The sequence below is a fragment of the Pinus tabuliformis genome, chromosome 9, assembly GCF_031772625.1.
Source record: "Pinus tabuliformis cultivar Carrire ecotype Pingquan chromosome 9, CPIR1, whole genome shotgun sequence".
NCBI classification, from domain to species: domain Eukaryota; kingdom Viridiplantae; phylum Streptophyta; class Pinopsida; order Pinales; family Pinaceae; genus Pinus; species Pinus tabuliformis.
The window spans coordinates 300,914,401-300,921,852 of NC_142307.1; positions in this window are offsets into that span (position 1 = coordinate 300,914,401).

The window sequence follows — 7,452 nt, forward strand, 5'->3', positions numbered from 1 at the left end:
ACGTAGCCCTAGAGAATAGGGTGAATTTCTTATTAAAATTATTTGTGTCTTTGTGTTGCTTACTATATTTCTCTATTGTCTTTTCATTTTATTGTTTGTGTATTGGCAATCTGATCGATCTGTTGTTTCAATAACATAGAACACGCACCATCACATGAGTTTGTAATACCTTATTTTAATAAATCTTTAACTGATGGCACTCATAGGATGAATATTAGATCAAGTGGTATCAGAGCTCAAGGTTCTAAGGTTAGACAAGCTTGTGTTGGTATAGCTGTGAATTCTCACAAGATCAAAGCTCAAATTAGGAGAAGAAGAGTTGGTGGAAACTAATCCTGAAATTGGGAGAGTCTATCCTTGAAATACCATGTCAAAAGAAAGTTCTATGGGGCCAAACCCTCAATTCATAGAGAGTTTCCTAGCTATAAAGTCTATGGTTAAAGAAATGTACAGAGACTTTAGAAAGAAAAAGCTGGAAGATGCATCAGGATCTAAGCAAGAGAAAGAAGAAGATGAGTCTCACTTCCATGACAACTCCAAAGGATAGGGGAAAGAGGAAAACTTTCTCACAACTCCTAATAGCCCTGTACATAATAAGAAAGCATCTTTGATTAAGTTGATGTTAAATTTGATTTGCCTATATATGATGGAGAGATAAATGGTGAAAAATTGGACAATTGGATTAGGCAAATTAATGTGTATTGCAAGGTACAGAACATAAACTCAGACAAGAGTAAGATTCAGCTGGCAAGCCTACACCTAGGAGGCACTTCCTTGGTTTGGTGGGAAGGAAGAACCCAAGCTTATATGAAAAGACATGGTAAGACCATCTATGTCTAGAGTGACTTCGTTTCTACAATCAAAAAATAGTTCTATCCATTGGCCTACATGCATCAGGCCATGATGAGCTGGCAAACTCTTCGGCAGTTGAAGGGGAAAAGTGTACAAGGGTATACAAAAGAGTTCAGAAAGAGAGCATTGACGTTGGGTACCTCACTAGACTCACCAGAGACTCTTTTGAAGTACATTGGCGGTCTACACAGTTACATGAGGCATATCATCCTCATGTTTAATCCCACTAGTATAGATGAGGTATATGTACAAGCTATTCATCTAGAGGCTAGAGGAAATAATGGAAATCCAAAAGTTGGGGGACCATCCCAACCCACTGGAAGTAAGAGCAAGGAGAAAAGAAAACAAAAGTGGAAAGCAAGGAAGGCTAACACTGCAAAGAAAGTCAAAGCTTCATGCACTCACTATAAAAAGGAGGGGCATGATGATGAGCATTGTTGGATTCTACATCCAGAGCTGAGACCTAAGAAGTCCGAGGGCAAGAAGAAGAAGACAGTTGCAGCTATTCAAAGAGATTTGGGGTCAGACTCAGGAGATGAAACAACTATAGCAGCCACAAGTATAATAGGTAAGAATTCTGAAGCATCTACTAGTAATTCTGCTCAATCTGTTATTGATGAAGAAAATGAGAGAAAAAGACATGAGCTTTTCCATGTTCGAGTTATTTCCAAAAATAAAAAGATTGATACTTTGTTTGATAGTGTCTCTCAATTAAATTTGATTTCTGAAGCAATTGTAAGGAAATTGGTACTAGAAACTACACCTCACAAGAAACCATACCCATTAGGATGGTTTAATGATAAATCACAACTACAAGTGACTAGACAGTGTAACCTCAAGTTTTCTTTTGGGTCAGCATTTGTAGATGAGGTTGAGTTAGACATAATTCCTTTGGATATATGTGGAATTGTTTTAGGAATTCCTTACTTGTATGATAGAAAGGCTATTTTCTATAGAGATAAGAACAAGTATCTACTGGTTAAAGATGGAATCGAAGACTTTGTAAGAGCTCAAAAGCTCAAGAATAATTATACTCTCATTAACTCAGGACGGATGAAAAGAATGATTAATTCATGCAAACAATTCTTACTGATGGTTGTAAAGGAAAAGAAACCTGATAAAACCAATGCATTTGAGGGCTATAATGTTGAACATCAAGCTTATATAGAAAAGGTTGTTTCAGAGTATGATGTCTTGTTTCAAGAACCTAAAGATCTGCTACCCAAAAAGGGAATAGTACATTATATTATTTTGCAACAAGATGTTCCATTTCCTAACATTGGGATGTATAGGTTGTCTACTTTAGAGAACGCTGAAATCGAGAAGCAAGTGTAGGAGTTGCTTGAGAAGGGCTTCATTAGGCCTAGCACATCACCATGTGGGTCACCAATCGTTTTGGTGAGAAAGAAAGATGGCTCGTGGAGAATTTGCATAGATTCCGAGCACTGAATAGGATAACAATCAAAAATCGTTATCCCCTTCCTCACATAGATGATCTTTTAGATCAATTGAAAGAAGTTGTTTATTTCACTACGCTGGATTTACACAGTGGATAGCATCAGGTCAGAGTTGCAGAGCAAGATGCATGGTGTTATAGACATTTTTAGGCACTACAACCCCAAGCATGAAATGTCCATAAATCAAGGGCTCCTAAGTCCCTAAAAGTGTTGTTCTAACCCCTAAAGGAACAAGGTCAATTGATTACATCTTCTCCCAGAAGTTCTCCATGAAAAACTGCTCAGAACTGGTCAAAACAGGATCATTTCAGCTACTCCATAGGCAAAGTGCGTTGCATCTCAGCTAAATACACTATGTGGGTGTGTTTCATTTCAAAAGTCCCTTCTATTGGGTGCAATGGGCGAGAAGTGACAAATGGCAATGTCATTCCGCGAGGTGGAGAGGCATGGAAACTTCTAGAAACTTCTCCTGTGACACTTGCTCTCTGAATTCGACCAAGGATGAGTAAGAGATCATCAATCTCCAAGTGGAAGAAAGAACTATCAAAGGGAAGACACTAATCAAAACACAAGCTGACTCATCTCCCTTACAGATATCTATATATGGATCCCTCATCCCAGAGATCGAGAGGCTGGAATTTTGCATATTGTAAGGAATTGATGTTGGTTTCATGAGACAACATCAGATTTTTTAGTGATATAAGCTTTGTATGAGGTGAAGAGGGGCTTCCTTGCTGAGAGGATGATGCTGGGTCAGAACAACTGGTTGTAACTCCCTTGGCTCTTTCTTGTTTATCAATAAAAGCTATTCAAGTTTTCCTCCATACTCTTGTGTAATTTATGTTTTATGCATTTGTATGGTCAATTTACATCTGATCCTAGATTGTTTATGATTATAGACCCATGTTCTTGTATAGTGTTATGCTACCGTGATCTTACAGGTACTCTGTGAAGCTGGGCGTGCAAGGGAACAAGTAGTGAAAGACTATCAAGAGAGAGAGGAATCGAACTAGGAGATTAGCGCAAGACAGAGGTTGGTATTCTTTGTTCTTCTCTCATCTATACTTCATAAAGCAAAAATGAAAGTAGCTTTACTTTGTTTGTTTCTAAGGTAGCTATCACACCTTAGTGGGATAAGCAGTTCTGTGTAGACAGTTTTCCCTGTAACAATATGGCGACTCCACTGGGGACGAATTAGTTTGTTTGTTTATCTTCCTTGTTGTCTATTTTATAAACTTACAGACGGAGCCTGAAGTTGAGCCAGGTAGCTTTCGAACTGCATTTGCTATGCAAATGCAAAGTAGATAAATGCCGCTTCAGTCAATCTCCGGGATTTGTTTATAAATTAAACAATTGATTTACAACTCTCTGATTGCCCTTGTGATAGCTCTTAGATCCTCTTTAGATCTACCCCTGATTGTTGCATTACTGATTATCATTTGCTCGGCCAAAACCCATGAACTGAACTGCAAATTGTGACCTGGAACCCAAGCAAAGTCTCGTCTCTGGCCCAGCGCAGGTACTGTTATGTGAATCTGAAATTCAGCGCACTTCCCGAGTGTAGTAGGTGCGTTGCATTTCAAATTCCCTGTGTTACAGGTGCGCTGATCAGACTAGGCATTGTTCAGTTTTGGTTTCTGTGATTCATTCTTTCCAGTTCTATTCATGAATTTTGCTACTTGTGATCAGTATATCTCTGTTTGAAACCCCTTTTCCTTGTTTTTATTCTGCCTCCTTTGTACAAAAGAACTGTAAATGTTTTTGTGTATTTTTTGAGTCATTTTCAGTTCTCCTTTGCAAAAGTAACGTAATCTTATTGTCGTCCATTGATTTGAAAGCGTCGCAAGTGTCGTTTTCAGTCATAGGAAAGAGTTTGGTTGTTGTAGATAGTCGATTATCCTGTTACTATTGTATTTGGTCTGAATTTGTAATTTTTCTAGTGTCAAAATCAAGAATTCATTTCTAAATCGTAAAGTGTTGTGATTGTCTCCATTTTTTATTTCGAAAAGAAACTTGTTGGTAATTGTCGCTTGAAAAGTAATTTAGATTTGTGCATTAACTTTATTTTCTCCATTCACATACTAAGAAAGTGTTACACTAAAAAATGTCACCATGACTATTTACGGTTAGGATGACTCTACCAACAGTCATGCTACCCTCTTAAGCAAGTCTTATGCCTCTGCTCTCCATGTCAAACTCCAAAAAAGAGAGAAAGTCTTTCTAAATGTATTTATCTCTGGGGACGCAGGTTCTCTCAACCTTACCTGCGGGGATGCACCCAATGTTCACAAAAACTGCGTCTTTGGACGCTCTGTATGTAAAGGTGCAGGTGCGTCCCCCTGAAAAGGTTAAAATGCGCAAGTTTCATCTTTAAAAAGTCACTTGTGGTCATTTCTAGAGCATTCTAGAAGGTTGTTCGACGTGTATTGAGCGCCTCCAGATGGTTCATGCACTCCTACCAAAGAGGAACTTATCCCATCAATAGGGGAGCTATCCCATCCAAAGAGGGGATTATCCCATTGATGGTGGACCTGATTAACTTCCTCTTGAGCACTATAAGTACAGGCATTGGGCCAGAAGGAGAAGAGGTGGAAAGCTATACATTTCTAAGGGTAAATGCTGCAGGAATTAAGACTCCCATTTAGAAGCTTGTGAGGAGAGATTGCCATCTTTGCTTGTTCTATTTGGAAGTGGGTGAGCTTTGTCAAAGTAAAGGAGAACTCTTGATGGACCCTGGAAGGGACTTGCACAACACCAAGGCTCAGGTTGTATTTGTTCCTTATGTTACCTATTAATGCAAATGAGTCCATTCTTCTCAATAACTTGTTATTTATGAGTTGTTTCATGTACTCCTTGGTCTATGTGTTAAATATGTTTTATTCTATGAGATTATCAAGTGCTATTTAATCGTTTGATTGTTAGTGTATGCAGGTTTCAAAGTGAAGGAGGAGCTCATCCGGATCAGTGGAGCTGGACTGCTACAATAGCGTTGGATTACAGGTAGGATCTAAACACTTGATTTCCCGTATAGTAAATGCATGTTTAGAGAAGGATTGCTCTTGTTTGTCTTGTTTGTCACTAGAGAGTCTTAGGCTCCTAGGGAGGTTGGTTGTGTCCGCACAATCGACTCTTTCCGCCTGACAAATTGGCGACTCCGCTGGGGATTCCATTGATGTGAAAAGTCTTTTCCTTTGTGTGAACTTTGCTCTGAGAAAATTGGTTTATTTTTCTGGTTTTGGCTCTGTGACTTTGTCTGTGGGTGGGTTAGCTTAGGATTAGATTCATTTTGGTTTTTCTTGAGTTTTTCAGTAGGACGCACCCTCTGAGTGTTGCACAGTGCGTCCCTAGACGCACTGTCACTGTGTGCACAGAGCGGGCCCGCACCTGTGCTAACGGGTCGCCTGCGTCCCCTGCTAAAATTTGAGAAAATTCCATTTTTTGCATTTTTACTCTTAGATTTTGTTTTTTCTTAGTTCTTACTGCCCAGATTCATTAGTCCCTTGTCAAAGATCTTCACCTGAACTTGTTTCGATAGCATTGAGTGTTTTAGTGGATTTCATCGAAGTTTAAGCCCTAGGGTTTGATTTTTGAGTAGGTCTTGTAGTGACTTTGGTGGTAGAAGTCGTCAAGCCTTAGATCTCTCTGGTTTTGTCAGCATTCTAAGAAGTCAGACCTATCCTAAAGTCTACCTGTGAGAGCAACTTACCATTGAGTTGTCTTTTTGGGCAAATTTCGAAGTGCTTGTTGATTAAATCTTGAATTCCATTTTACAAAAAGAACAAAAAGATTTGAGTTTTGTTTTGACTAGTCTTTTGATTCTGCATTAGCTGGTCCTTGATTTGATTTTGGTCAAGTAAAACAACCTAGAATCATCTTTGTGAGCTTTTGCCTTGTTAGGTTTGCTTAGAGTAATTTCCCTTTTGATTTGCTTGTGAGTCAAGTTTTCATAGATTTTGTAGCTTTTGGAATTGTTTTTTGTTAAGATAGGTTTATATGCTTTATTAAAAAGAGAAAATACAAAAACATCTCCTTTGAAAAGTTTTGTTTCAAGTAGCTTTGAAAAGTTTTGAAAGAAAAAGAGTTTTTCGTGCACGTAAAGAGTGGTCATGTTTGTATGATTGAAAAGATAAAGAGAATTGTTTCTTTGATTGTCTTTTCTAAGGAAGTGGTTTTCTATAAAATTTGCATCTCTCAACTCTCTTAGTTAAGAATTTCATTGAAAAAGGAAAGTAGAGTAAATCATCTTAGGTGCATCTTTGTAGTGGTTTGAGTCGAGTCTACACACCATTGGTTTCACTTCCGCTACTTTTTTTCTTTAAGAAAAACCATAAAATTAACGCTTAAAGTAAAATCGACGTAGTAACTTTTATTTACTAGGGCTCTGAAACACCAATTTAGATCAGGCTAGTGTCTTGGAGTAGGTGAGTAATTAACTCTCCAAGACAACAAAACCAAACAAGTAGCTTATCTTGTGATAGAATAAATCCAAATGTCTCACTTGTACTCTGGGAAAGCTCCTCTTAAAGGAGAAGCACGAGCTCGTGTCCGAACCAGTGAGGGGATCAATCCCCCCTCATTGGGAACAATGCCAGACACGCACGTATTACAAACGGTAAACCTCAGATTAACCATTGTCGAGGAGCCAGGGGTCACTTGTCGGTAAACCTTGGATTATTGTCAAGGAGCCGGCAAGGGGATTGAGCTTGCTACTCTGCCCTTGCGTGCTGTCGGAGTTTAGACTGTTCCCCCAGGTGCATTTTTTGCGGTTGGTAACCTTAGTGACCATTATCTTTAGGATTCTACCGAGGTGACGGTGGAGGGAAGGTCCCATTGTACCTGGAGTAGACGTCGACTAGACTCACTTGGATTTTCTGGGGGGTTCACTTCACTCGAGACGGTTAAAGTGGAGGAACTTGGTCCAGTCTATTCATTAAGCAGGTTGCCGGGGTAACTGTTCCACCCACCACTTCTGTACTGAATCTAGCGATGTTGGGCTTCATCACCAACTAGCGCTTTTGGTCTGGAAGGCTACTGTTTGTGCTTGGTTTGACGCTCTAGATTCTTTAGGCGTGTGATTCAAATTTGTTTGGTTCTTTAGAGACTTTAGGTGGTTTGATTTGAAATTTTATTTTGTTTTCGTGTG